Below are 8934 nucleotides of genomic sequence, written 5' to 3' on the forward strand. Positions count from 1 at the left end.
ACTACCAAATTTTGATAATGTGTTTGAAGTTGAATGTGATGTATCTAATGTGGAAATTGGTGCTGTTTTGAGCCAAGACGGAAAGCCCATTGCATTTTTTAATGAAAAGCTGAATGATACGAGAAAGAAATACTCTACTTATGATAAGGAGTTTTATGCAATTTATCGAGCTTTGTCTCATTGGAGTCAATATCTTCTTACCAAGCCATTTGTTCTAAATTCTGATCATGAGGCATTAAAGTTCATTAATCACCAGCACAAGCTAAACAAGAGTCATGCAGCTTGGGTGGAGTTTTTACAATCTTACAACTTTACAATCATGCACAAATATGGCGTTCAAAATATAGTTGCTGACACATTGAGCAGAAAGCATTCTTTATTATCAGCAATGAAAGTCAAAGTGGTTAGATTTGAAACATTCAAAGATCTATATGAGAATGATGTGGATTTCGGCTCGATATGACAGAATTGTAAATCAGGTTCCTTTTAACAATTTTTTATCTTTGATGGTTTTCTTTTTCGAGCTAATGCTTTGTGTGTTCCATCTTGTTCTTTGAGACAAGTAAATCTAGCTGAAGCTTATGGTGGTGTTTTGGGAGGACATTTCGGTAGGGACAAGACTCTAGCTCTTGTTCAATCAAATTTCTACTGGCTTAAAATGTTCAGAGTTGTCGATAAACATATGAAGCAATGTCGATTGTATCATTTCGCAAAAACAAAAAGTCAAAATTCTGGTTTGTACACTCCATTGCCAGTGCCAAATGCTCCATGAGAGGATGTGAGTCTTAATTTCGTTTTGGGACTGCCAAGAACTCAAAAAAACAAGGATTCTATCATATGGTTGTTGTTGACATATTTTCAAAAATGTCTCACTTTGTTCCATGCAATAAATCGAATGATGCATCTCATATTGCTGATTTATATTTTAAGGAGATTGTTAAATTGCATGGTATGCCAAGAACTATGGTGTCTGATCGAGATTCAAAATTTGTTAGTCATTTTTGGAGAACTCTTTGGAGGAAGCTGGGTACTTCCTTGAATTTTAACAGCTCGCATCATCCACAAACCGATGGGCAAACTGAGGTAACAAACAAAAGCTTGGGAAATTTGTTTAGAAGCTATGTTGGCAAGAATATTAAGTAGTGGGATGTCATTCTTCCACAAATTGAGTTTGCCTACAATCGTTCTATGCATTATAGTATTGGTAAGAGTCCTTTTGAGGTAGTTTATGGTGTTAATTCCGCTGGTCCTTTGGACTTAATCCCTCATTCTACAACAAAGCAATTTAGTGGAGATGCTGATTAAAGAGCTAAGCAGATAAAGAAGCTGCATGAGGGTGTGAAAGCAATCATTGAGAAACAAAATGAGAGGTATATGTAAGCGGCTAACAAACACAAAAAACATGTGGAGTTTAATATAGGTGATTTGGTCTGGATTCATCTAAGGAAGGAGAGGTTTCTGTCGGGCAAATTTGGAAAAATGAAACCAAAGGCTGATGGTCCATTCAAGGTGCTTAAGAGAATTAGCAAAAATGCTTATGAGATTGAGCTACCTAAAGATTACGAAGTATCCCTATCATTTAATGTGGCTGATTTAAGTCCTTTTTATAATCATGATGACGAAACAAATAAGGACTTGGGGACAAGTCTTTTTCAACCAGGGGAGATTGATACGGGAGTGTCTAATTTGCTCCAATCTATTCATATGAACCATGCTGATAATATGATTTTTTTTCAACCAATAATATTGCCACATAATCTTCAACTCAGCCTACTCAGATAAGACAACTCATCAGCATATTCCCTGTACAAAGGAATATATTACTGGAGTTGGTTGGCAACTATAAAGCTGTATCATGGTGCTTTTCTTCATGACTAAGGAATACATTAATGGAGTTGGTTGGCAGCTGTAAAGCACTTAATTTCGAAATTCTCTATGCATGAAGGATTGTTTCATGCACTAGTATTTATTTTGGGGTTTGGGGCTTAGAAAAGACTTTAGAAACTGAGGATATTGACAGAAGCTCTCTTGGAGTGCTCTTTTGAACTCTGTATCTCTTGGATGCGTCCTTGAGTGGTGAGTCTTTCGTTTTTAGTTCTGTATCCTTGTTTATTATCATTAGGGTGGTGATCTTCTATATCTCTTTTGATTTTAAACTTGGTGGTGAGCTATTTTTCGTTTTACCGAAGTTTCTTCAAGAGTTCGTTCCTTGCCTTCTGTGACATTTTCTATCTGAACAACTGTTCTATCGGTGTTCTTTCGAAATCCATTCTGCATATTTACCCTCCCCGGTATCATGAGCGCCCGAGCGTCTATTGAAATCACTGGTTCCAAGTCATTTGTTCAGAGCTTCATTCCACAAATTAGCAGCATAGGCTGGTTGGAGCCTAGTCCACACGTCATCGCAGAAGCCACCTATAGCATCAAATCAGCATTTAGCAAACTGTTTACAAGGACCACCTTCAAACAGACATAATTTATTTAGATTGTAAAAAAACAGCCCTACAGAAGAACATCAGAAAACTTGCTTTTGTCTCCACTGTAGGTGACTTTTCTGATAAAACATTTTAAATAAAATACATATCTACTTCGACTAACATAAATAAATATTTCAGAACATGATACAAAGTATATCTAATTATTGTCATCATACAAAAGCAAATAGAAATAGTTAAAAATCAAATAAACAATTATTTTCATAAATCAAGACACAAAATAAGTTAGGAAATCTAATAGCACCAAGATTGGAAAAGCATCTCAAAGGGGTAATCTTTTTCTTTTCACTCATATGTTCAATTCATTTTGGCTGAATCCTGGATCTGTCAATTTGAAGTACCCAATTAGCAAATGCTGATCACAGATCTCCAAGAAACCAATGTTCATCCCTTCCATTGACAACAAATGGTGGCTGACAAGACTGCATCTCTATTTGGTTCATAAATTGATCTATATGATGTTTGGATTGGTGATACTGAATTTGAAGCATTTTAAAGTTAGAGGCAGACTTGCCTAAAAGATTATAAGGAATGATGATCGCAAGCGTTAAAGATAGAATTTAAATTTTATGTAATCATCACAACCATCCAACAATCTGTATAACTGAGGAAGTCTAAAACAAAGGAGAATGATAAACTCTGCTACAGAGAACAAAACATCCCATATTCCACAGGTAACCAATAAGCCAATGGAAGATGGCACTATCCTATAAATCAAACAATTTCTTGAATATAAAAAACAATAAACTGTCTCAACTATTTGCGGCCAGCTACATGTATCTTTTCCGACCATTGAGATTTGATTGCAAGTAAATTTGAATTATAAAAATAACATATGATGACTAAATCCAGTTACAATCAAAGACTCAAGAATATTTCCATTCAGTAACTGCACTTAAAGATCAGTTGACTGCAACCTCTTACAGAATTTAAAGAACTATGACAAGCTTCAAAAAACATGCTAATCTTGGCATCTACAGATGAGTTTCCAATGACAAATGTATCGTGTGACAATGAGTACAAGACACGATAATTATTTGAACATCCTAACAGTGTTATAATCGATAAAAGTAAGCACATAAGCAAATAAAAAATTTAGAACATAAGGCTTCAAAAGATGGAATTAGCAATATCATACCACGTGCATCCAGTGGTGGCAGATAATTCCCACTTACAATATCTATCCAACTGAAGATCATTTTATGATAAACATAAGGCTTATGCAACATGCATTTTGCATACTCCCATGCTGCAGTATTATTGAATTTAGCTCGCATATCTGGATGGAGAGGAAGCAATGCAATATGAGGATTTGATTCATCTTTCTTGAGTTCAGATTCGCACCATTCATCCCATGGTGGAATAACTATTATGTCATTTTCCTGTAAAAAGTAATTAAGTACAACGATTGATAGGTATGTCATCGTCTTTTTCTTCCTACAGCTGGATCCGTCAAAGTAATTAAGTACAATGATCGATAGGTATTGCACAAAAACTACTATTCTACGACTGATGCATTGCACAGAACCCATAAATGTCACGTCAGATTTTTTAAGTCAATAAATATGCCAAAAGTAATGATAAAATCTTGAAACTGTAAGAATTTCAATCTAAATGGCTCAACAAATTTTCTGTCCCTTCTGTGGTCTTAATGAAAGGGATTATTAGAATATACTCTTATGACTTTTTATGACAGCCACTAAATTATCTTCTCAACTGAATTCTATATTTTCATTTTGCTTTAATTAGATTTGCTGATATCAAGAAATCAACAAGGGGTTTGTATCCAGCTTGTCATCTTAGTTAATGATTAGCCAATGTGAAAATCCAACTGAATATTTAGTCTAGAAATAGAACAAGCACTAGACACGTGTATAGATATGAAAATATATAGAGTAATTCCGGCATGCATAAACATCTAAAACAATATTGGTTTGTCACTGGCTGAGTGCTACCAAGCGGTTGATGCAAGGTAAGTCACTTAAGATAAACCATAAGCCATGTACCTCTATATCAAGTACAAGACAAAACTTTGCATATTGGTGTTGTTGATGAACTATCACATTACATATCAAAAGAAATAATTAGTTTCATTCTAATAATTCTCCCTATGTTAATCTTAATTGTACAAAGTCTCAATTAGCTATCAATTTTCTCAGAGCGAATTTATGAAGGAAAGAAGGTCTTGGAATTGCTTGTTGTACATTCATAATGGGTACCAGCCCAATATCCGCAGGATACTTGTTAAATACATCCAAATATTTCCATGAAGCATCCAACTCTTCCTTACTTGTCCACATGATTTGAGGTTTCAGATTGTCCAGACCAAATAACCATAAAGGTATAGGTATTCTTTCTCATAATTTAACTAACAAATGCTGAAATCATCTTAAAGAAAGTGAACTCTTTTCATTGTTGTTCTAAAAAGCATAACTCAAACAATGTATTTTAAAACAAGTAAGCTTAAATGGTAAACTTTTTATTATTTATCAGGAAGGTCATGATGGTGGCTCTGAATGCATTTATGCACAGTAAAATGTCCTTCTAACAGTTCCACTATCACAGAATTTTTCTCAAACAAGACAGCATAGAACAAATAGGGTAGTTGCACTTTCACATAATAAGTTTCCAGAACATATTAAGAAAATCATGATGTTATCAAACTAAACACATGCCTATACCATTTCATTAAAATAGAGAATGATTGACATGGAGATCATGGTCAAACTTGGTGCGTCCCATCTATGCACTCCATGATATGGCTCAGTTTACTCAGGTACAATTAACTAAAAGTTCAAAAAGACAATGGGAAATTTGTCTTGTAAAGATATCTAACTAAAAGTAAGATTCCTTACTTATAATCTTTTTGTAACATATATATATATATATATATATATATATATATATATATATATTTGAAACATTCAAACAGATAAAGCATGGAACAATTTTGCAATAATAAAGCAACAAATCGATCTAACCTTCCCATTTCCAGGACCTGATTCTCCAATATAAAGTTTGCCTTCTGAATCTTTAAGGCAAACTACAGAATGATCAGCATAAGTACCAGTGACCAACTTTTCTAAAGTTCCGAAGCCACCCCAACGCCCACGAATTTTTGATATAACCAGGAAGTCTCCTGAGTGAATATCATTAACATTGATACTTGAAATCCATGGTTGCGGACGCCCCTCAAATGTAGCCCCCATGTGCTTTTTGAGGAAAGCAAGATTTGAACTTTCAACCCATCCATCATTTGTAAACAAGGGAAAAACATCCCATAGAGCCTGAAGAGTTCCACCCGGATTCCAAAAGGAAAATTGACATTCCATTATGTTTCACCTGATTTCAGAAACAATAACAAAAACAAACTTAAGTAGAATAAGAGAATATTGTCTTTTATAATATGCATATGTGTGTGTGTTGTGTCACATATACATGCATTTGTGTGCACATATATGTCTAATGTAAAAGATAAGTAAACAACTTACATATTCATATTCATCTTCTCTCTCCCACTGAGGAAAGTCAAGGGTATGTTCACTAGACAAAAAGTAGTAATCCCAAGTCACACGATATGGAGTTACAAAGATGTAAAGATCCATGCATGTCTACCTATGGGCATTGCTGGCCTGGATAAAAAAGAAAAGAGAACTGAGTAAAATACTCCCAGATAAAAAAGCAATGACACCTAGATCCTTCCTCAAAAAATTCCTTTTAGGATATCCAAGAGGAGGATCAGTGGACAGGGTAGAGGATTCCTTTGATATACAACATATGTCCATGTCAATGATTGTGCTGGTGGCCTATGTTACTGGAGGAGAAGTCTGATTTTAAAATGGTGCACCATTCCGTATGCCCAGATACCAACTCTTGCTCTTCTTCAGTTTGAGAAATCCTGCGATGACAAACATTGCAGCTACTTGCCCATGACTGATGAGGCCGACCATGATTAAATCTGTAGATTTAGTTTTCCAAAGCATTTCAACTGTCGGTGCTACTATAATTTCCTCTCTCAGCCATGATCTCATTTTTATCCCAATCGACCAATGATAAACATCCAGCTATGTTGCTCTACAAAAGTTTACAATAAGAACGGTTTACTGAATTATAGTGAACCTCCTAAATAAGACTCCAATGATGAACACTTGATATAAATCGATCATCAATTTGCCAGTTTGACTACACAAATGAACTTGAAGCAAATTGAGAAACGAGATACACATACAATCTCCATATAAGACTAACATTTATTAAAGTATCAAAAAGAACAGAATAGGTTGCATCTTGCTAGAAGTCCTAAAAAGGTGTCAACTTTAGTCATGTCCTGATGATGAAGCAGGAGTAACAACCTTTGTGGAGAGCCATCCTATCTATTTCTGTAGTTAATGTAACAGTAAATCCAAATTAAGTGGCAACAAAGAAAAACCCAATAAAAGCTGCCTAAAGTTAAGACTTCAAATGAGGTCCTGAGTGAAAGATTTTGTTCTACGGCACACCGTAAAAGAAGAAATGCATTCAATACTCATATTGGGCATTTTCCAAAGCCTCATTCTGGAAAGTAAAGTATGTTACCGATTGTTCAAAGCTCACTGCAATTCAAGCATTAAACTACATAAGTTTGTTAATTTCACACCACCAAAAAGAGAAAGAAGACACATCTGTGCAGCAAAACCAAATGACACAACTTACAACATAAAGCCAAATGTATCCCACAGGAAAGATTTATGTAAGTCAAATGAAAATATCATGTACAAAATTGTTAACAAGAATCTCCATCTCTACATAAACCAAACAATCAAACTTTCAGCGTAACATCCAAGGTTACAATGCAAGAAGCATTCCTACAGGTCAAATGGAGAGACTCTAGAAAGGTTACTAATATAGACCTTTGTCCCAATTGACTTTCGCAGGTTCTGGACGAGTGGAGTCTAAACATTAAAAGCAACAAGATTAATCCCACCTAACACCAAAAAATCATAATCTCAACTAAACACCCTAAACATCCAAAAAATAAACATTCTATAAGCCAAAAGGAAGATCCATAGGGTATCCCGCTTCTGAGGTACTTAAAAGAACACCTAGTATCCCAAAGTAGTGATATCTTTTATAAAATACTTAGAAAATTCCTACGCAAGCCCAATGAACCCACTTACGAATAAGCACGGCAATACAAACCTAAGTAATTTTGCCTAATAGACCATCCAAGAAACCTAAACCAGAACCAGAAAAATAGCCTTTTTTTCAATGTCGCTGGGAGAACACTGCAAAGAGAAATTCCACATAATAATAGAAATTTACTCACACCAAAACATCCAAATGAAAGATCAAGAGATTTCCTTTTCAATTTTCAAGCAACAATGGCCTCCCTACCCAAAATTATTCTTTTCACCAAATTGGATACCGATGATTGCTGTATCAAAAACTGAGCTTCTACTGTTGTAGTCATTCACCCGAATTCACTAGCTTTAGTCGATAAAAATCAGGGAAATTCGCAGTACATTTCAAGAATGACATACTGATAACTCCAAGAACATAATTTCCACCAAAACAGCCTTAAAACACCCACCAAAATAAGAATCTTTGTCCAATTAATAACTGGTTTCTTTGCTACCCAACTTAGGTTGTGGAATTCTGCAATGCGAACTCGAAATAGCTCTTCTTAAGAAACACTAACTCGATTTAATGATCTAGTTTACTCGTACAACGGATGAAATTTACTATAGACTACCTAGAACCTAATCCCGAACTTACGTAAACTCTACTTAGAATCCAACGAGCAAGGGAAAAAAAATCCCAACAAGTAGGGTTTTGGAGAGGGAGGACTTCGCTCTCTAGACCTTGATATGGAGGATGCCGCCGCCGAATCGGGACTGGCTCTTGTTGTGAAACTCCATCCATGCGGTGTTCTTGTAAAAGCATGCGCCTTTCCAGTTGAGATCGCTCACGGGGGATGAGGCTGGGCCAACGAAGGTGGGGAGGAGGTCTTCAGCACTGCGGAGCGATCGTAAAAGGGGCCATGCTGCTCTCCGCGGGAGGAGGGGAAGCAAGTCTATCGGGCGGAAGGGGGCCTTTCAAGAGGGCTCATTGCCCCACTTTCGAAGAACAGATGCGGAGGCGATTAGGAGAAGGAAGAGCAGAGGGAAAGAGACCAGCTTGAAAGAAATCTCTCGCTTCATTGCTTTGGTGAAGAGAGAGGAGAATGGAAGAGGAGATTCGAAGGCACCGGAGAGAAGGGAGGTAGTATGTATACGCAGCTTATTGAGTGTAAGATGAACCCCGGATAATTTTAGTTATCATGGATCAAAGCAAGGTTCGCAATCTCGATCCAGATCAACATGTTAAAACGGTATGTATCGAGGTGCATCGAGTGACACGTCTAAAATAAGTATAAAATTCTTCAAAAATATCTTTAAAAAATTAAGATAAGATTTTTAAG

The 8934-nt window shown here is 35.9% G+C and overlaps 1 pseudogene; it reads right to left on the reverse strand.

Moving 5' to 3' along the window:
- Positions 1-877: 877 nt before the first annotated feature.
- LOC135640540 (uncharacterized) lies at positions 878-8732 on the reverse strand (annotated as a pseudogene).
- Positions 8733-8934: the final 202 nt, after the last annotated feature.

The sequence above is a fragment of the Musa acuminata genome, chromosome BXJ3-6, assembly GCF_036884655.1.
Source record: "Musa acuminata AAA Group cultivar baxijiao chromosome BXJ3-6, Cavendish_Baxijiao_AAA, whole genome shotgun sequence".
NCBI classification, from domain to species: Eukaryota; Viridiplantae; Streptophyta; class Magnoliopsida; order Zingiberales; family Musaceae; genus Musa; species Musa acuminata.